The 23,526-nt window shown below is 38.6% G+C and overlaps 1 pseudogene; it reads left to right on the forward strand.

Moving 5' to 3' along the window:
* Positions 1-18,478: 18,478 nt before the first annotated feature.
* Positions 18,479-23,318, forward strand: LOC145566563 (uncharacterized; annotated as a pseudogene).
* Positions 23,319-23,526: the final 208 nt, after the last annotated feature.

Below are 23,526 nucleotides of genomic sequence, written 5' to 3' on the forward strand. Positions count from 1 at the left end.
TTAATCAATTTGCTAACACGGCCTAATCAATTTATTAATGGTAGTATTTATATTCAGTCCTTAATCGAGTCTAGGCACATAGTCCCATGGTCTCACAAAAAGAGTCAAAGTATGTCACTCACATTCACTATTAAAGCACACACATAACACGCCACATTTTGACCATGCCTAGAGAGTCTTCTATGCGCGTCTTTTTCCGTCATTTTTTTAGGGGGGTAAGTCAGATATTAATCCTCCAATAAAACCATATTTTCTTAAACCCTTACTCGGTCTTCAAAAATTACATCCCATTTTTTGCTTTTTTGCTTTTAAAATCAATAAAGGCAAAGCCAAATTCGAGTCAAGCAATTAAAATAAATAAATGGTTTAATTTACAGCGCTTGGTTAAGAAAAGAAGGGCGGCTAATCAAAGACAACAATTTCGTTCAGATACTCCTTTTTGACAAACCCATTACTCGGAAAAGGAAAGCCAAGAAGATCATGTCCACTCAAGAAGAAGTTAATGAACTCAAGAAGGATGTAGCCAACCTAACTGACTTGATGAAGAACACAACACTTCAAGTTAATGACCCTGTAAGGGAACAACAAATGGAGCTCATGCAAGAAAGCTTGAGCAAGATATCCAATGATTACAGGTTCCAAGGCATTAGCTCGTAAGGGGTCTTAGTGGACAAGGAACTTCTTGCGCAGAAATTCAATGCCACTGACATCCCTAAGTTCAAGGCAACAGACAATCCCAACTTCCGCTTAAGAGCATTTGAGACAATAATGAGTATTAAGGGGATAGATAAGAAAATTTTCCATACATTGTTTTCTTTATCACTAGAAACTGTCTCTCAACAATGGTTCTTTTCCCTTGACAAAGAAAAAACCTCTACTTGGGATGCCATTGTAAATGCTTTTATTGATAGGTACAAGTGCAATATTCAAGTTGAGACTAATCATAGGGAACTTGAGATACTCAAACAAAAAGAGAATGAAGGGTTCACTTCTTTCTTTAATAAGTGGAGGGAAACCTCTGCTAAGATGATTGAGGTCCCTACTGAAAAAGAGTCTGTGAGATTGTTCATCAAGAATCTCCAGGAAAAATACTCTAAGGATCTCAAATATCAAAGTAACTTGAACACCTTTAAGGCCGTCTATGACGTTGGAATTAATATTGAAGACGACCTTGCAAAACAAAAAGCTGCTAACACTAACTCCAACAGTGGCTGGAAAGGAAAGAAGAACGACAATCCTTCTTCTTCCAAAACTACCCACTCAAACAATGTTAGCACCTTTAATTTGAATGAAGTCCTTGTTATGAACAATCAGGGACAAAAGAAACCATTTAGGAGGAACTTTACTCCTATTGGTATGAGTTATGACGCCGCATTTGACCGTCTTCATGCAAAGGGTCTTATAACTCCCATTGGACCATTTGGGGATCCACCAGTCGAAAAGAGATCGGCTAATTGGAACCCCAATGCACACTGTAAATACCATCAAGGCAAGGGCCATCTTACTGAGAGTTGCTGGAAGCTAAAGGAAGCTATCCAGGATTTAATCGACAACAATAAATTACCAGTGCCGCCTGCAAGTAAGAAGCCAAGTATCAATAGTGCACCACTTTCTGATTCCTTGGCCATCTCTGATGAGGAAAATTCTGTCGATCCCTCATCTTTGATCAAACCAATTGAAGAAACTCATGCCCTTGAAGAAGAAGAAGAAGTATTCTTCGACGTCATGAGTGGACCGTCCCCAATGCAACAACCGCCCACTAAGGAAGATATATTGCTCCTTGTATATTCAGTAGAAAAATTTGTAGGCATGTGTAGAAAGATTCTTGAACGTACTGAATAAGAACAAAATAAACATGTCAACAAAAAGGTAGCATCAAGTACGAAGAAACCATTATCTCTTCAAGTAGTTGAAACACCAAAAAGGAGCCATAGGTCCTACACTCCAACTGGGACCACCTATGCAAACATGTTCAAAATGCTCTCCGAGGGTGGTAAGATTAAACCTCTCAAATCGAGACCATTTGAATCGCTAAAGAGGACGGATAGATTCTACTGTCCACATCACCAATCAGGAGGGCATATAATAGAACACTGTTTTAAATTTAAAGATTTAATTCAGAAACTGATTGATTTTAAAAAGATAGTCCAAATTCCACAAGAAAAAGATGCTACTATTAATGGAGTTTGGGACAGTGACGATGAGGATGTCTACCTTAAAGATTTGGAAGAGACTCCACTCTCCACAATATATCCGGTAGACGATATTTGGGATGAAGAAGATTCACCCATAGACGTCCTCACAAGGTCCGGGAGAATGCAACCTCCCATTACTGCGCAACAACCTATCCCTACAACTCAGCAAGTTCTCATACCTATCATAGAAGACAACGATGTTTTCAAGCAATTAAAGAAGACCAAAGTTGATATGAATGTATGGAAACTCCTAGCTACATCCCATCAACGTAGGTTGGCGGTAATGAACGCTTTGGACAAGATAGGAATTGATTCTGAAACCACTCCTGAGGGGTTGGCTAACTTTCTCACAAGTGATCCTCCTAGTCCCATAAATTTAATCACCTTTTCTGACAAGGACTTACCTCTAGAGGGTGATAAACACAATAAAGCATTAAATCTCACGGTAATTTGCAAAAGAATGAATGTCCTAATGACTCTTGTAGATAATTGATCAGCAATTAATGTCTGTCCACTCCGAACTGCGAGAATGTTAGGGATAAAAGATGAAGACTTGTCCCCGTATACACAGGGAATAAGTGCCTATGACAACACTCGTCGCCAAGCTCTTGGGACTATCATTATGAATGTAACGGCAGGAGTCATAGAACATGCCACTACTTTTCAAGTGGTAGACATTAAAGCCTCTTTCAACCTATTGTTGGGACGCCCTTGGCTTCACGATCTGAAGGCCGTCCCTTCATCCCTTCATCAGCTAGTGAAGGCTATAGTTGGAGGAATCCCTATCAAAATTGATGCTTCACCAATGAGGATCAAAGCCGTTGAGAATCCCATAATAAGCGGGGAGCACGATAAAGATGATGAGGACTTGTGGGGCTTTAACGAAGAGGTCTCCTTAATTGAGGAAGATGAAAGGACCCCTCTTCACTATGACCTCCACTCTAACATGACAGTAAACGCTACCCTTAAGAAACAAGGACACTTTCCCAGAATGACCCTTGGAAAGAAGAAAGGGATAGCAAAACAGGTGGGATTACCTAGTCTCCCTAAATTGGACACTTTTGGACTTGGTTTTGAACCAACTCCGGAAGATCTTAAGCGAGCCCGGGAAAAGGCAAACGCACGTAGAAACGCTCGTACCCAAAAGAAAGCAATCCCAATGGATCGTTATCCTCTTACTCTAAATGGGCAATTCATAAAAGAGGGAGAGAATTATCCATGCTATGAATTCCCTGAACCCTTTGTCAAAAATGGGATAAGACAACCTGGGTTCGAGATATTCTTGGATTGCAACTTTATAGACAATATTCCAACTCCCATCCATAAGGAAAAGGCACCCCCATTCTTTGACTTTAATGTTGTGGGACTCTTCTTTGGGTATGAGAAGAATGAGCCAACGCGTATCGAAGACAACTCTTTGCTCATTCAAACAGTATTACAGAGTGATAACTTTGACCCCTCCAAACTTATCACTCCAGTAGAGGGTCTAGTTCAAGGATGGCGAAAGACTGTCAAAGTGGCCACTCCAAGCGGAAGAAAGATCTCTATAACAATCGGACAAGGGCCAATGTTTGATGAATCGTCTGAGTCAGAGTCTGAGTTAGAATCTTCCCCTATTGAGTCTTCTAAGTCTTTAGTCGTAGCACCCTCTCCTAGCTCTTCTTATTTAATGTCTTCCCCTAGGATAGTCAATAATATAGTCCCAACGGACGTCTCTTTATTTGATGTAATGATTTCAGAATTCAATAATATGTCTTCTTCTGCTTACTCCTCGAGTCATTCTTTAACTCAAGATGATGAGCATTGCTTAACTAACAACGAAAGTGACAAAGAGATAATTAAAGCAATGGAAACACTTGAAAATAAAACACCGATAGTTGAGGATACTGAAGCGGTTGACATCTCAAAAGATCCAACCATTAAAAGGGAAGTTAAAATCGGACTAACACTTAATAAAGATGAAAGAACCGATTTTATTAATCTACTAAAAGAATTCATTGATGTATTCGCTTGGTCATATGAAGATATGCCAGGCATTAATAGAAAAATAGCTCAACACACAATTCCACTAATTCCAGGAATGAAACCTATAAAACAAAAGTTACGTCGAATGAAACCCGACGTAACCCTTAAAATAAAAAAAGAAGAAGTACAAAAACAAATAACAGCAGATTTTATCAGGGTATCCAAATACCCTGAATGGGTTGCAAATGTAGTCCCAGTTCCGAAGAAGGATGGAAGGGTACGAATGTGTGTCGACTATCGAGATCTAAATAAGGAAAGTCCAAAGGACGACTTCCCTTTACCACACATCGATATTCTAGTAGATAATACACCAAACACGCGCTTATCTCATTTATGGATGGATACGCAGGGTATAATCAGATCCTCATGGCAGAAGAAGACATGGAGAAAACAACTTTCATAACACCTTGGGGCACCTACTGCTACATGGTAATGCCATTCGGGTTGAAAAACGCGGGTGCTACTTACCAACGAGCATCAACTGCTTTACTCAATGACATGATGCACAAGGAAGTCGAAGTCTATGTAGATGACATGATTGTAAAATCAAAGGATAAACCAGGGCATTTGGTAGCCCTAAGAAAATTCTTTGAAAGATTAAGAAAATATAACATGAGGTTGAACCCATCTAAGTGTGCTTTCAGAGTCATCTTAGGAAAACTCTTGGGATATGTCATTAGCTCTAGAGGAATAGAGATAGACCCAACCAAGATCAAAGCAATCATGTAAATGCCACTGCCCAAAACCGAAATGCAAATTCGGGGATTCATTGGCCGGTTGCAATACATAAGTAGGTTTATATCTAAACTGACAACAATATGTGAACCAATATTCAAGAAGCTCAAAAAGAATGTGCCGGTAATATGGGACGATGAGTGTCAAAAAGCCTTTGAGAAAATCAAAGCCTATCTCGCTAACCCTCCTGTATTAGCACCAACACACCCAAGGATCCCTCTTAGGTTGTACTTAACAGTCACCAAAGAGACAATGGGGGCTATGCTCGCACAAGAAGTAGAAGGAAAGGAGAACGTCATCTACTATCTAAGCAAAAAGATGCTCGAGTATGAAATACGCTATACATCACTTGAGAAATTGTGCCTCACATTGGTGTGGGCCACAACCAAGTTAAGACATTACATGCTCATTCATACGGTCTTTGTAGTATCTCGAATGGATCCACTCAAGTATCTTTTCGATAAATCTACACTAAATGGGCGGATATCAAGATGGATAGTTAACCTAGCCCAATTCGATGTAAGGTTCATGCCTCAAAAGGCCATTAAGGGATCCGTGGTTTCCGATTTCTTAGCAGATTTCTAATAGAAGGTTCATGCCTCAAAATGCCCTGGCAAGACTAGCCTCAATGGTTAGGATTAATACAGACATTGAGTGAATGCCCTTAACAATAGAAAAGAGGCACAAACCGGCTTACATCCAAGCAATAGAGGATGATGAAGTAACCCAAGAGGAAGAAGAAGAAGAGGAAGAACCTTGGTATACGGACATCCTCAACTATGTCACAAAGGGAGAATATCCATCCCATGCTGACAAAAAGGCAAAACGAGCCTTAAGACTTTTGGCTTCCCAATATGTGCTCATTAACGACGAGTTACACAAAAGGGTACCTAAAGGTCGAGCTCTTTTGTGTGTTGGCAAAAAGGAAGCCCAAAGAGCTATGAGAATAGTCCATGAAGGGGTATGTGGAACACACGTAAATGGCAAAATGCTAGTCCAAAAGATAATGCGCGAAGGATATTATTGGACTACCATGAATAGGGACTGTCATCAATATGTCAAAAGATGCCTTAAATTCCAAATATATGCCAACTTGCAACATGTTCCTCCGTCTCTCCTCTACACCTACACATCACCATGGCCATTCTCAACATGGGGAATATACATCATGGGAAGAATTACTCCTCCAGGAACATGAGGCCATGAATATATATTAGTAGCAATTGATTACTTCACTAAATGGGTTGAAGCAAAATCATATGCCAAACTTACTGCAAAGCATGTAGCACTCTTTATCGAAAGAAACATCATTTGTCGATATGGAGTCCCACATGAAATGATAAGTGACAATGGAACTCACTTTCAAGCAGAATGTGAAGAATTGTTACAAAAGTATGGCATTAAACACCATCATTCTTCTCCGTATAGACCTCAGGCAAATGGTGCCATTGAGGCAGCTAATAAAACTTTAAAGACGATCATCGAGAAGATGACAGAAAATTACAAAGATTGGCATGACAAACTCCACTTTGCCCTGTGGGGTTATCGCACGTCAATTCGGTCATCAACAAGGAATACGCCATTTTCTTTAGTCTATGGAATGGATGCTGTACAACCTGTAGAGCTAGAAATACCTTCTCTACGCATCGCGTCAGAAAGTAGACTCGATGAAATAGAATGGACTAGAGCGAGATATGAAGAGCTAATTCTACTTGATGAAAAACGACTAGAGGCTCTACATCATACCCAATGTTATCAAATCCGTATGGCTAGGCACTTCAACAAGAAAGTAGGAGACTTGGTCTTAAAAACATTAAGGAAAAATGTCTTAGACCCAAGAGGCAAGTTTAGACCCAATTGGTCTAGGCCATACATTGTCAAGACTATCCTATCAGGAGGAGCTGCAAAACTAACTGATATGGATGGCAATGAGTTCTCAAACATGATAAATCTTGATCAACTTAAGAAGTACTACCCATAAGTACTAGAGTAGGACACTCAAGAGAGCTACGTTTGGCCTAATTCCTTAAGAAAGGATACGTAGGCAACCCTTATAGGGTGCGGCCACTTTAATTTTTGTAAACCTCGCATTCCAGCAAATCAACTCGGAGAAATTAGCGCAAAAATTTGCAAACGCATCCCAGAAAGTTGTTGCCTGACGACAAAAGTCAGTGTTGGCCGACAATAACAGCGTCTGGCGACGAAGATAGCGCCGGGCAGCATCGTCTTGCGACGAGGACAGTGCCAAGTAACGACGACCAACGTCTGACAACGAACCTAATTTTGGACGCCAAATTTTTCCGCATTAAACTGGGCAAATTTCGGTGTATTTTGGAAATTTTTGACTTCCGTACTCGGATATTTTTCAGAAAAATAATTAAGTGTTTTCATTGCTTTAATAAAGAGTGTAATGTAAATGTTAATTTAATTCAAAAAGCTGAAAATTGCATTAATAAAATAAAGTAAAATTACATTATTGATGGAATTTAAATAAAAGCTTAGAAAATAAATTGACTTAAAAAAAAAAATTAAATTTGTCTAATAAATTGAAAGTTAAGCAATACTCTAATCTTTCTTCTCTTTCTTTGCTCTCTTCCAATTCTTGTCAGCATCTTCTTCATCGTCCATTACTTTTGCTAGTAGGCATCCTTTTGAAGATCTGCATTCAATTTTGGTGTAAATAGTTTCTCCTTTAGCCAGTACACCATGTTTCTTCTCTACCCAAATCTTCTTTAATTTTCTGTAGCATCAGCTTTCCTTTTCTTTTTGCCTTTAGTAGTGTCTTTTTTCTTAGGCATCATAGGTGTTTTGAACTCAACTCTTTCACCTAAGCGTTCCTTAACAGGAGCTATCTTGTCTCCCAGGCGATTCTTCACATTAGTTCTACCTTGATTTTTCTTCTTATCCTTTTTAGGCTTATCAAGTAGCCAATGCTTCACATACTTGGACAAAGAAGGAGGAATCTTTTTGGTCACAACTTCCCATAAAGGCCTAGCACTCCAATAAGAATCAAATCTTCCCACTTCTTGTGAAATAGGGAATTCATAAGGACGACGAAAATCTCCGGAAGGAATGGTTTGAGTAAGGCCATACTGTCTTTTTACCCTACAGGGGTAATAAAAAGTCATTTTGGATAAGCTTGGAAGACGGCAGAAGGGTTGCTTGTTAACACCAACCATTTTCTCAATTTTCCACCACGGGATAATCCATTTGATAACACAATCACGAGAGGCGAATATTTTGCTCCACTCCCGGCGACCCATCTTTATGGAAAAACGCTTCTTTCGCCTCACAAAGCAGTTCGGAGTATATTTATCAATGTTGTCAGGAGGACTAATTAATTCTATTATCTCCATTAGCCACATCTGCAAAAATTCGATGCAAATAATTAGTATTACTATACGAAAATATATGTTTTTGATTTATGTAATTAAAAATATTATTTTTCTACCTGTAATAAAATTGGAGTGCCTTGAAAAGGTGCTTCCGGATTTTTCTTTAATTCATCCAAACTAAGCATTGTTTCTCCAACAATTAATGGCATTAGATTCCTCCCTGATTCAATTTGTTCCATCACAGATACTAAAATTGCTTGACCCTCATGGTTATTACCTCTAGTGAGGAGATATTGGCTAAGCATGCAAAAGAGAAAAACTCTTTTTCTATAAACATGAAAAGACTCAGAATATGGTCTGTCAAAGTAGTGGCGTGCAAATTCTTTCAGATTAATTACAATACCATCTACAATATTTGTTAGATCTCTGTCTTTCAGATTAAAGAAGCGCTCAAAATCTTTATAATAATATTCACTAATATTAGGAATTATCGCAAGATCCATGGAGGGAAAGCCTAGAATGGCACCAAATTCTTCCGGTAATGGACTAATTTCATCATAGCCTAATCTAAAGCAATGTGTGTCTGGATCCCAATATTCTAAGGTGGTATGAATAAAATTTATATCTATATCTACACCCTTAATACCATAAATACCTCCCATATGAAAGAAATCAAGCTCTTTTCTCTCCCTAGCAGTCAAAGAACGGCACCACTCACGAGTAAAATCACTAAAACTCTTAGACATGATTGCTTAAAGAGAATTAAAGCTATAACTATTTAATCTATTCGAAATATACCAAATTCGACAGATTTGGGGGCTATTTATGGACAAAACCGGTGCAGTTTGTTTTCCGAAAGGAATCGGAGAAAAAGAGTCTGTCGCCAGACGACAAGGACAGCGTCTAGCGACGAGGCTTGTCATCTGGCGATGAAACCAGCGTCTGACGATGACGCCAGCGCTTGGCGACAGATAGTCGGTTTGACGACGGCTTATGCGCGCTATGCAAACCATATGATTTCTTCGATTACGACTCGATTTTTGTGCATTGACTCTATGCCTTGACTTCTTTCAAACACTTTTTTCGATTAATTTAAGCTTCATTAATTTTAGGCTTATGTTAGTCAAAATTTTACTTTTTATTTTTTATTTTTTCTTTTTGGGGGAGAAAGTCGGATACCCTCCATTAATAATAGAAATGACGGAAATTTTTTGCGCAAAATTAGTCACAATTTTTTGCACACACTCACATGCACATAAAATAAAAAATAAAATGCAAAGATAAAATAAGCATAATAAAGTTGTATATACAATATGTCTAATGTAGAAGTCATACAAATTAGCAAAGTCCTATAAGTCAAATAAAATAAGCATAGGTTCAGCTATGGTGCCGGAGGACGCAAATGAGGAGGCACTCCCAAGGTATCAAAGAACAAGGTAGATCGTGGAGTATGCCCCTTACCGGCCCCAGGATCGCCAATAGTCGGGATTGACAGAGTAGGGGCAGCCCATCCAGGCTCACTATGAAGCCTAATAGCCAATGACTGAGGCTGCGGCGGCTGCTGCGACGACGAGCCAACCTCGTACGTCCCACCACCCCTTAAAGGAGTCGATGGCATGCCTCCTTGGCCTGTTGGCCTAGCATGTGCACCCTCAGATGAAGAGCCCGAACCATCTGGTCTCTTAGGAGGAGCCGTCTTTGATTGACCACCCTCACCCCTAGAAGAGGTACGACGACGCCTCGAGTCGGACCTCTCTCTCCTAACCTCAGGTCTCGTCCGGGTATGAGGAGGAATAGGCTGTCCCTACAAAAGTAAGCCATGTCAGATGCTAAATGAGTAAATCAAATCATAAGATAAGGATAAGAGAAATGCCTCTACATTGTCGTCACGACGACAAGAAGCCTCTCGCCATCATCGTCACTACCTCGCCAGAGAATTATCAAAAGACAAGTCAGTAGTGATCAACAATATATGTGCAAGTAAAAAGGCAAATAAATAACTCACCCAAGTCTGACGTCGTGGTATCGACTGCTTGATAAAGCGATAATCCGGAGGAGCTAGAGGAATCATCTCCTCAACAGGGCCATATATCCCTTTGTAGGTGATGGACACAGGAGGAGCAACAAACTCCGCGTATGCGTCCTACAAGATAAACGGAGTAATTAGTATCTTGGGGGCTACACAAGAAACGAATGTGCAAGATAAAGAGTACCTCCTCTCTGCCTTCTAGCAAAACAGGTGGTGGAGCCAAAAGCAGTAGCAAGGCCTTTGAATAGCATAGCTCCGGACGAGCATGCGTCCGCCAAGGCGTGCCCTCTGGCGCCCTACTCGTCAAAGTCCTCAACCTCGCCTTATCGAATATATGCTGAGGTGGACGAGTCGGAACAACGAAGGCCTCTGAGGAGTGTTGAATAGCCACTCTCTCGCCAAGATACACCACAGCATCATACGTCCCCTGGAAATAGCGACGCTGAGCGGTGTATTGCGCAGCAAGCGTAGAAACGTCGAAATCGGCCCACGGCCGAAACTCTACGGCCGACTCCTACAAGATACATACTCGTAAGACAAAATCCTACTAAAGGTATAAAGAGCAAGTATCTGAAGAACATACCAAGAGGATCAACTCTCGAATGCGCCTAGAAGTGAAATCTGCACTGTGACGACCTCCCCAACTGGCAGCAACAGGGAGCTCGCGAGGTGAAGGTCTCGCCGGCGCAAGAGATGGAAAGTACTCGTAGAACCAGATCTACGAAAATATAAAATGTGTGTCAACAGATGCTAAAATAAGTCTAGAGCTAACTTTAAAAGAAATAAAGCATACCTCTACGACTCTCCAAAAACTAGAAAGTGCGATATCTCCCTCGAAGGAGCTATGACGACTAGAAAGTCGCAGTCCGACTAGGAAGTCCGCATAGGCCAAGCTGGCCTAATCATACGACCCGACTAAAGCAAGGTCGCGAACAGCAGGCAGGTAGTAAAGTAGCACTCGACTACCTCTGTCAGGAGAAAAGGTCCCTGACAACAGGATAAGAGCAAAAATGCGCACCCGCTGCTCCGGAGTGGTCGCAGGATCCTGAAATCCTGCCGCAAGCGTACTCCGGCGAATGCATCTAGTGCTAAGCTGCGTCGGGTTAGCCTCAGCACAAGCCCGAATAGTGATAGGGCCCAACAACTCTAGTACCTCTAGAGAAAAGACTGTGATCTCGCTATCGAAAGGAAGCAGGACCGAGGTGAACTCCAATCCCGTAATGAGACTGAAGTCGATGAGGGTAACAGTCAGTTCACCCCAAGGAAAGTGAAAGGTGTTGGTGGTGTCCCAAAAGAACTCCACCAGAGCTCGGACTACCTAGTGGCTCTGTCCGAAAGAGTACATAGCTTGAGTGGCTCGCAGCAAAGGAGTCAAGCCACATGACTCCCATAGAAGGCGTAGACCGTCGTGGTAGCGGAAGTAGGTGTCGTACAAAGAGCCGATGGTCGTGTTGCCAGAACCATGGCTACGGACCCTCCTGTTGAGAATCCCTTGACGAACGCGCTCTGAAATGTGGAATTCGGGCGCGAAGTACATCATCCCACTCTGGAAACCTCCCTTGAGAGGAGGAGGTGCCTACGGGATCGTCCTCCCGACGAGTCTCCCTAGAACGAGAACAAGAACCCGAGCCTCGTTGCCTAGTCATGCTATATTATGCAAAATACCAGAAAATTAAGGTTCTATATTATCTAAGGTTTGCCTAGCCGCATGATACTATGTTCGTAAAAACAGAGTACGTAGTACTAAAACAGAGCACAATTTCAATCCGAGCATAAATAGCAAATTTCAGCAGTCAAACAATTTCTTGCAATACTATGATAAATATTGTGACAAATTTTGACAAAAATGGCTAGCAAAAACACGAAGAACAGGCCACATTGTTCTCATAAGCTCAAGAGGGTCAACAATGGCAAATTGCTCATTTCTTCACCAAATTGAGTAAAACAAGTCTCAAAGTGCTCTAAACATGATACATAAACATAATCCAACAATTTTAAAACATAAAATTCAATAAACAAAGAGAATTAAGCATAAATGGGTTCGATTTTTTTTGAATACCCGCGCATAAACATCTCTGAATTTAGCAAAAATTGAGTTAAGTTTGAGAAAAGCTTACATGGATCCGGAAAATAGATGAGACAAGCTTTGATTTGCAACAAATTTGAGCGAATTTGGTGGACAAACGAGCAAGAACGACCAAATTGAAGTTTTCGAGCGAAACGAATAGCAGTAGCAACAGCCACGACAAATGGGGTAGAAAAAGTTTTTATTTCGAAAACCCGACTCCGGCGCCAGACGACGAGTTCGTCGCCATGCGCTGGTATTCGTCGCCTGGCGACAGAGCAAGAATTCGGCGACAGTGCTTTCCAGCATGCGCTGGTGTGGCGACAGAACACTTGGCCCTCATTAAAGATTATGTGGACCTTATGCAGCAATTTTGGGTTCCTTGGTACGCCAGTTAGCCCCTATAAGCAATTTGACATGATTAAGTAATTGGCTTGATTATGATCGCAGTAGGTGATCGACCAGATAAAAGATCGTCTCACTTAGCTTAAAGCGCCTAAACTTGGGCTCATCACAAAGGCACCGACATAATGGTTCACAAGCAGAAAAATGCACCGACGTACTGGCACCGCGGGAACTTCAGCAAATATCACGGCAACAAAGTTCAAGCGAGCTTTAAGGATCGACAAGCGTTGGTCTTCGGTAATTTTCTTCGGAATATTATCTCAATAACTGAGGATGACTTCAAGCGGAGTTATCTTCGACGACGTTCCCTAGGATGTGGAAGGTTGTAAGAAAATTGAGGATGGCTTCAAGCGAAGTTATCTTCGACGGCGTTCCCTAGGATGTGGAAGGTTGTCAAAAATAGGAGGTGACTTCAAGCGAAATTATCTTCGACAACGTTCCCTAGGATGTGGAAGGTTGTCAAAAGCAGAGGATGGCTTCAAGAGAAGTGATCTTCGACGGCGTTCCCTAGGATGTGGAAGGTTGTCAGAAGCAGGAGGTGATTTCAAGCGAAGTTATCTTCGATCGTGTTCCCTAGCTTGTGGAAGATGGTCACAAGGCGGTAGAAGGTCGTTTCAGCCGAAGCAATCTTCGATAATGTTCCCTAGCTTGCGGAAGATTATCACAGCGGAAATTGGAGGCGGTTACAAGCGTGGAAGTCTTCAGACGATATCCCCTAGCTTGAGGAAGATCGTCAAACAAAAATCGGTTACTCCAGAGACGTGTGCTCGACGGTGCAAGATACACATTTCTTAACTCTTTTATCTGTTTTAACTAACGCTAGTTTACAGGTATCGGCGTTACAAAAATGATTTAGGATCGCAGAATGTTCTGAATCATTCTCCGTCCCTATCACTACTTTGACTTTTGTTTTCGAAACTTACGTTTCTCCAAACTCAGTCAAAGTGGGGGCTTCTGTAGACACCAAAATATGTTTCCCCAAAACCAAACCCAGTGATGAATAATTTTCGCGTCATTTGATTATCGAACGAAGTGAAAGTGTGGAAAGTCTAGTGATGAGGATGTTTTATTAAAATATTTCTCTTTCTGTTTTCAAAAATATTTCTTTTCTTACTCTATTTATATAAAAATAGATAGTCCAATTTAGTTGGTCCATGATAAGGGCCCAATAATAGTGTAGTTGGATTGGGCTTGAAAAGAGCTTTCCAATGATATATTATAAGCCCAATTCCGATGAATAATGAGGAGGTTATGGATTAAATTAAATTGGGTTCGAAATGATCTTTACATGTGGCCCAATGATCTAGAGGAGGGCCTATTAATTATTATTCCTAAAGTTTTTAGGATTGATTTTGATCTTCTAGAAGGTTCCTTTTAATTCTAATGGAATTAGGACTATTAATTATATTTTAAAGACGTTTTATTTAGAATAAAATATGTTAAATCTGATTTCGAAAACTGCTCGGACGTATAATTACCTGCAACCGGTGTTAAAGGTAATTACGCGTGGAAAAGCGCGTTAACTTTTGGACCAGCATAAGACGACAGAGTCGTCGCCGGGCGCTAACCTTCGTCGCCTGGTGATGAGCCTGTCGTCTGGCGCTGACTCCTAAACGACAGGAGATATTTTATTCCAAATATGACTTTCTTTGATCCCGTGCTAATTTTTCAATAAATAGGGGTCGTATCTTCCTGTCAACAATCATCAACAATCATCTAATTCTATTCTTTCTCCCTCTTTCTGAACCTTTCCTCTTAAAAAATTCCTCATTCACAAGTTCTAGACACACCTAGCCAAGTTCGAAGTTGCCTTCGCCCTAGACGTGAAAGGTTGATAATTTCTGAGGGTTTGGTCCCAAATCTCTATTTCAATTATTTAATTTAATTGTTTGATTTTATTATTTTTCTTGAAGTTACTAACGTGTGTATTTTGTTATTAGAAAGGGATACGAGACATAAAAGTAAGTACTTTAATTGTTTTATTGATCTTTTGATACACAAATCATGCTTAGATTTTTTTGTTGATTCTTAGTATCATGTTAAAATGTTATATTGCTTCCTAGTATCATGTTTAGGGTTAACTAATATTTCTAATATCATGTATATTATATGATGCTTCCTATTTCTTTCCTAATATCATGTTAGTATCATGCTAGGAATAAAGCTTTGATCTTTAATGTTTAGTGACATGCTAGGGTTTATTATTAATCTTGTTAGTATCATGCCTAGGATCTTGCTATTATTATTATGCTTTGAGATTGAGAATATTATTATTATGATGATTGTTATTATGTTGCTTGATGTTTATTATTGTTATTGCTTGATCACGCCCTCTCTTGCAGGTTTAAATGGAATTTGTACTTGTAATCACGATTAAATTCAAGTGATCACCAATAAAAGTTTTGTTTGTGCATTAATATTCAACCAACATAGATTAAACAGGTTTAAGGTTAACCTATTGGTTGTATGTTAGTCAGAAAGTGCACATGAATACGAGAAGAATAAAGTAGAGGCCTATTATTAGGGCAGGTTCAATCTCCTTTAGGTTGGATTTGTACCTTCATCCCGAACTTCCAGTCATGGTTCCAGACCTATTGGAGTTAACGATCTTTTGGATCGTTAAGGGGTGTAACCTTCACCCTGTGAACGGTTTACAAGTTCCTAAAACTTGTTGGCGACTCTTTTGCTCTAGCTTCCTTTCCTTTGGACGCCACCATGCTTAAGTGTATGATCACAGTGGGGCTCAAGTGTGGGATGCTTGAAATATTCCCTACAATAAGGGAGCTAACTCAAGTTCATCTCTCGATCCTTCATTGAGGAAGCTTGGATAAATAGTTCTAGCAATGGCCATATACAAGAACTAAACAATGAAATCACTTAATCTCAAGTAATTAACACCTCATAATTACTAAATTAGCACACGCAACAAATTCTTTGTAACTACATTGATGGTTTTACCCAAACCCTTGAAAATAGAGTACTCACAATCCATGCAAAATAAAGCAATTAAAGGGTTTAAGCAATTCATGAACAAATTCAAACTAAGAATTAAACTAATTAACTATCTAAGCATGCAAGAATTAAACAAGTAATTAACAACTAAGATAAGAGAAGATAAAAGAGTAAGGAAAGAGGATGTTAATAGAAGCTTCAAACTTGAACAACAATGGTGGAATCATATCTTCTACAATGATTGAAATTGAGTTTTCCAAGCTAGTAATTAAAATCTAACTATGATTTGAGAGTTTTAATTTTCTAAGATTACAAATTAAGCTAAGAGAAAAGCTCTAAAAACTTTGATATCCGTACAAGGGGAGCCAAGGGGGTATATATATTACCCTCAAAACAAAAAAGACGGAGAAAACGAGGAAAGAGCCCGGAAGTAGGCTTGGACGTGCAAGGCTATGCACGGACGTGCCTAGTTTGGCACGAACGTGCAAAAGGGTGAAAAGGTGGGCAGTAGCTACTGCCAATAATCGAGCAGGTCTGCACGGACGTTCAAACATTGGCATGGACATGCCATTTTGTTGCACATCCATGCAGAATTCTCTGCCTATACAACTTAAATTCGGGAGGTTGTAACTTCTTTGTTTCTTGCCAAAAATGGATTTGTAACCATTCGTTGGAAAGCTCTTAAAACGAACTTTAATCTCCAATTTGAATCACTTTAAAACGTTGATAAGATTAAAAGTTATGGTCAGTTAAAGTTGATACTTACGCAAACAACCCTTCAAGGCTCTCTAAAAGCTTTTCATTTCTCTATTAAGGCACTCATCCTTCTTCCTCCATGGCTCTATCAACCAAGATTGCCCTTCTCCTTGCTCACTCATGCTTGATCACATCCATAGTGCTAAAAATAGATACATTTCATCAAAAACACAAACAACTCGTGAAGCATGGATGGTATAAAATTTGCATAAAAAAAGGATAAATAATGAACTTTGATGCCGAATAATAACCAAAACAAGGTTCAAAAGTACCCTAAAATCATGCCAAATAATAAGTTATCAAATTCCCCCAAGCTAAGCTATTGCTCATTCTCGAGAAAAATAATAATGTCAAACCAAAGAAGGGTAATAACTTGCTAGAATCTAAACAAGGAGGGGCAATAACATGGAAAATGCACATACACACTAATCCGCATTATATGAACCACAATCACTTTTAGCCTAGTGAGAAGCAATTTCAACATCTAAGTCGTCCTAGAGGACGAGTTTTTATCTACTGAGGGTTTCTAAATGAGCTAACCCCACAACTCACACAATCCACAACACATCGTCAAAAATCACACAATTTCAATTTTTCGCCCAAGTCAACTCATCGGGATATGAGACACAAGCAAGACAAGTGAGAAACTTTTAAAAATTACCAATCATACAAATGTACACATAAGTTGAGGGTAAAGAGGAGAACTAAGCAAGTTTGAACTAGGATACTTCCTTACACCTTTTACTAGTTCATTAGAGCATACCTAGATATTCCAAAGTTTGTAACAAGCCCTCTTTCGGTTATAAAATCTCAAAATGCTAGTCTACCTCCCAAAACGCATACCCAAGGCCCCTTAACTACACTCTAACTTGGGAATTTCAAAAGAAACAACAATGCAAATAAGGTTTGGGAGGCATCCACGAGTTGACCACTAAAGATGAGATTTTTTTTTAGAAGTTTTGGGGGAGTTTTTGTTCTTCCTTTTTTTTTCTATGCTCTTCTTCTTTTTTTTTTTTTTTTTTTTTTTTTTTTTTTTTTTTTTAATTTTTCAATGCTCTTGCCTCTTTTAACAGTGAATGGCTCTTTCTTTATTGAAAACCTGTGGCTTATTACGCCACTTATTACACATGATACAAGTAGAACCAATTCCCTAATAGAGTTTCATTTCGAGGAGGAAAAGGGGCACATCAAGGGCACAAGGGACTGCAAATTAATTCAAACATATCCTATTTGAGCAAATTAGATAATATCATATACTAGGTGTACAATTGAGCATTCACTGGCTTTCATTTCATATACACTAATGCAATCAAGATTAGTAAGCCTCTAAATGACCCCAACTTTTTCATACACCCTTCTAAAAGAACTAGTAGTAATCACTTAAGAGTCAAGCACGCAAAACATATAAGCATCGTCATTTAAGTCTCATACTTGGGCAATTTTTCAAATTTTTTTTTTAAATTATAGAAATAATTACACAACTAAATTAAATTAAGAATAAGAGGAAAAACAAAACTACACAACTAACTAAAGAGAAAGGAGAAGTATTCACATGATAAAGGACTTGGATTAAGGGTATTGGATTTCAAGGGAGCAAATTTGGATTCAAGGGTTTTGGATGTTAAGGAAAAGGGACAAACAACATGCACACACAAAAACAAACCAACGTGTCAAGAAGGAATGTAAATGACTCCCCTCCCCCTAAGCTATCATGAACATTTTCCCCAATGTTAGACTTTTAAAGCACATAAAGGGGGAGGAGAAAGCTTACTCAATTGTTTGGGCCACCTTGGGAGCTTGATCCTCCCGGATGCAAATGTTGATACATACCTCGAAACTCCTCCAACTTCATTCGAAGTCCTTCAAAACTCGTCCTCATGGTGTCAAAGGCTTTTGTCATGTCCTCGTTGGACTTTCAAACGGTCTCAAATTGGGTTTGTAGTTGCCTAAATCCGAGTTGTAGGTTGGCCATTTGTTGCTCATGACTAAGAAATGCCGTGGTAGCCTTCTTGTTGTTAAGATTGTTTTTGAAAAGGTTGTTGGAATGGTGGTTGTTGTTTTTGTTCTTGTTCCTCATCTCCTTGGGCTTGGTCATCTTCTCTACCCGGAATCCACTCAAAATCTGACTCAATGCAAAGATCTAATTTTCGGGGTTGTAAAGAACCGTGGCTTTCGGGTTGGGCAAGGTTGCATAAGGGCGCCTACTTACCAACCACGTGTAGGTATTATCCCCTTCTTCTTCCTCCAACCAATACATAGCTTTGAGGGAGCGTATGTCTAGTCTCGTTGGTCCGGAACGAGCTCCAAATCTGCAAAATTAAGATCAAGAAAAGCAGCAATAATAGTGATCATCTCCCCCAATTGTTATCACTCCACTCCCCGTGGTTACGTCATCTAGGTGTTCTACAAGCCAAGCCCCTAGATTCAACCTTTCGTCACCTTCACTTAAGTGCTAAAGAAAAAGCAACTCACGGTCAGAAACTACACCTAAACTATCTCCCCTAGCAAAAATAGTGTTAGCTATTAAGCGTTGGGATAGTCTAAAGGCGGAGTGTACTATGTCCGAAGCCTTGTCAGTCTTAGGATCTCTAGTAAATAGACGGGGGATTTTTCTCCAAAAATACCTCGGGTTATGCTTTTGGGAATGCTTATCCTTAGGTCCGAATTTGTCATCCGTTGGCCACCCAAATGCTTGGTTTACTTGTTCTATGGTCATCTTGCGATGGGTGTTCATCAATTAGAAGGTCATATATCGAGGGTTGTTGCGGTTGTCACGGTGGACAAATAGTGAGGAGATAAATTCTAAGGTAAGCCGTTTGTAGGTGTTTGCATGCATTTCTAACCAATTTGGAACACCGGTTTGATAGAATAGTTATCTAACATCATTCTCTACAGCTAAGGTTTCGACTACCTCATGGTTGTAAAATTTAGTTAGCCGGATTCGTCTCCTACTAATCTTAGGTAGTTGTTCATGAAATCGGAATTATTAAAGACAATACCTAAGGTATCCACTTGCGGTGGTTCGACGGTGGGTGGAGGTGGAGGGTTCCTAAGTCTAGTGGAGGAGGTGTTTCTTGGTTAGTTCCTCCTCGACATGATCAATTTTTTTTCTTCACAAACACCTCAAACAAGCACAACACCCAATAAACAAAGACCCGAAGCACATAAGGCTCTAAGTCTTCCACCTAACCAATACACAACAAGAACAAGTCCAAAAAACTTACCAACACATTCATAAAGTGAAAGACAATCCAAACACTAATATTATCAACAATTCAAACAAACAACTTTAGTGGCAAAATTAACTCATCCAAAATTACTACTTATACTATGAAAAACCAACTACCAACAATTATTCCAACGTTCACAATCCACCAAATTTTTCCAATTTTGATACTACTAAATAAGGGTAAGCACGGATCGGATATCCGATCCGAAACCCAGTTTCGGTTCAAATATCCGCAAGGCTGTATCTGGCCCGGGGTAGCTGGGGCGCCCACCTAGGGCCCCAAAATTTGAAACTCATTTTCGTAAAAAAAAAAATAAAAAATAAATAAATACTGAATATTACGAAAGCGCGTTTCTTCTTCCAGTTTATCAATTATTCCCTTAATAATCCCCTCACGTTAATTCCTCCTAGAAAATAGCCCCTTCATCTTTGGGAAGTTTAATTTGCCAAATTAATTCCCATAATCTAACTAAATACAACCGTATAATCTTCAATTTTCATCCATGAAATCAATTATTTGTATCATTACCTATATATTTTTTGATTTTTTATCTTCCTTCCCAAAATAATTCTAAAAAGATGATTTCCCCCATAAACGTTCTTCTTTGCAATCAATTTTCAACGTGTTTAAAATCTAAGAAATTTCCTATAAATTATACTGTTTCAATTGTTCTTCACATATCAATTTCTTTGATCACTTTTTTCTATTTATTTTAATTATTTTTTTCACCATTATTATGGAGTTTGGCTTCGACGTTCGAAGATGAAATCAGAAACGGTACAAGTATGCTATTAAGTCATCGGTAAGTTCTTAATTTTTTTTTTCCAAAATTTAAAAGTTATTAATTTATTTTAATTTATGAATCATTCAATTTTACATGAGAAGTTCTGAAATATTAATTTTATAAGATGCTATACGAGTTATCATTATAATTTATAAATTTATAATTTTCATAGGAATCATATTTTTCCAGTTAGTTCTCAATTTCTCATTTTTCTTGAATTATGATATTTGATTATTGATTATGAATTGTTAAATTGTCAAATGATAAATTTTTAATTATGATTTATGAATTATCAGTATCACAATTTGCCTAATTGTTGATTGATAAATTTTTAATTATGGATTAATGAATTATCAGTATCACAGTATGTCGAATTATCAAATGATAATTGATAAATGATATATTTAATGTATTATTCAATTATACTGAATTTTTAATTTGTAACATCAAAATTTATGTTATTGTAGGTGTTTGACGACTTTTGGACTTTCCGGCTTTACTACTAGTATCTTGCGAGATTCGGTGACATCATTCTTTAACTTTTTTGTATTATTTATTTTTAATAATGTTTCGAGAAAATATGCATTCGGTCCTGATAATAGGGAAAAAAGAAAACGAGCACAACATTTGATTGAATCTCAAAAAGGAGCATTAGATAAATTTTTTTTGTAGTAATCGAGTTGAAGAGTCTTCGAATAATTTGAATAATGATGATAATTTTTAATGATGCTCCGAATGATGTGCCAAATGTTTATGTTCCTAATGATATGCCAAATGTTGATGTTTCTAATGATAATGACCATTATAATGTCGATATGGGTATTAATGAGCACTTGATCCCTCCTTTCGATATCTATGATCCTAGAAATTGGGGTTTACTTGATGCTAAAACTAGAGATATTTTGATTGAAAAAGGACCTATAAGAGAGTTAAATCTCACATTTCCTATCGATATTTTTTCTAGGTATTTTTCATATTCTTATTTTATAAGAAAGTTGAGTAATGGAGAGACTTCGAACAGAAAATGGTTGGTTTATTCTAAACATGTTGATAAAGTGTATCGTTTTTGTTGTAAGTTGTTCACTTCTCAAAATAACAAAACTCTTTTAGCAAAGGAAAATTTGTTAATTAGTACCTCAAAAAGGGGTCTTTGCGAATTACTACCCCTAAAAAAAAAGTTGTTAATTATTACCCCTAAAACTGATTAATTCTAGCAACTACTACCTTTTTTACTAATCAGCCTACTTAAGCTCTTAATGATATCATTATTCATCTAAATTCTAATTAGTAGCTCTTAAACTTTAATTAATTAAATAAATCTAGCACCACCTTCCCACCACCATTGCACCACCTCCGGCGGCCCTCCTTTGGCACCTTAACACCTCCGACAGCTCATCCACCATGAAACCCACTCCTTCGCTCAATCCCCCACCATGAAACCTACCCTACCGTTCCCCCACCACAAGATCCACCCTCTTCTTGTTCCCCCAACACGATTTCCACCTCTATTCCGCTTCCTCGACACACAATTCCTACCCCCTTACATTCCATCACCACAAAACCTATCCTCCTCCCATTCCCCACAACGAAATAAAGCCCTATCACATGGCTGGGCTGTTTTCGGGGGCTAGAAGAAGGGAAGGGGCGGTAATCGGGGTTGAGGAGAGGTAAGGGGATGGGTTTTAAAGGTTGGGGCAAAGGGAGGGGCGGTAATTGCTGTGGATTTTGCGGTGGGAGTGAGTTTCATGGTGGATGACCAAGAGGGGGTGGATTTCTTGATGGAGGAGTTGCCAGAGGTGTTAAAGGAGGGCTGCTGGAGGTGGTGGGTAGGTGGTGCAAGGGTTTATTTGATTAATTTAGGTTTAAAAGCTATTAATTATAATTTAGACGAATAATGATGTCGTTAAGAGTTTAAGTAGGCTGATTAAGAAAAGGTAGTAGTTACTAGAATTAATCAGTTTTAGGGGTAGTAATTAACAACTTTTTTTTAGGGGTAGTAATTCACAAAGGCTCCCTTTTGAGGTAGTAATTAACAAATTTTCCTATTATTCATGACCGACATATTATGATGGAGTGAATGATTGGAAACATTTGAGTGAGAAACTTAAACTACATGAGAATAGGGTTGAACACTTGACTAATATGATATTTGGAATGAAACAAGATTGAGATTGAATAAGAACAAAGGCATTGATAAAGAGTTGCAAGCAGGGATTCTTAAAGAAAAGGAACGTTGGAGACAAGTTTTGATAAGAATAGTATATGTTGTTAAATGTCTTGCTAAACATAATTTAGCTTTTCGTGGATCTAATGGATAATTGTATGAGGATAATAAAGATAATTTTTTGGGCATGATTGAAATGATAACTAAATTTGAGTTGATAATGTAAGATCATGTTAGACGTATAAAAAGTCATGAAATTCCCTATCACTACCTTGGTCCTCAAATTCAAAATGAGTTGATTTCTCTTTTAGCCCATAGTGTTAGAACTTCTATGATAAAGATCATTAAAGAGGCTAAATATTTTTCTGTGATACTTGATTGTACCCTAGATGTGAGCCATCAAGAACAAATGACTTTGATAGTGCAACGTGTTAATGTGTCTTGTGATAAGATAAAAGTAGAAGATTTTTTTTTAGAATTCTTAATAGTGGATGATACATCTGGGTTGGGACTTTTTAATGAATTGTTAAATGTATGCAAGTCTCTTGACTTAGATATTGATAATGTTAGAGGTCAAGGTTATGACAACGGTTCTAATATGAAAGGAAACACCAAGGAGTTCAAAATAAACTACTTGGAATAAATCCAAGGGCTTTATATATGCCATGTTCTTGTCATAGTTTTAATCTAACTCTTTCGGATATGGCACATTCTTGTGTTAAAGCTATTTCTTTTTTTGGAATTGTGCAACATATATACACATTATTTGCAAGTTCTACAAAAAATTGGAAGATTTTAGTTGATAATGTTCCGGGTCTAACTGTTAAATCTTTGTGTAATACTCGATGGGA

The sequence above is a fragment of the Chenopodium album genome, chromosome 11 (assembly GCF_948465745.1).
Source record: "Chenopodium album chromosome 11, dcCheAlbu1.1, whole genome shotgun sequence".
Classification (NCBI taxonomy): domain Eukaryota; kingdom Viridiplantae; phylum Streptophyta; class Magnoliopsida; order Caryophyllales; family Amaranthaceae; genus Chenopodium; species Chenopodium album.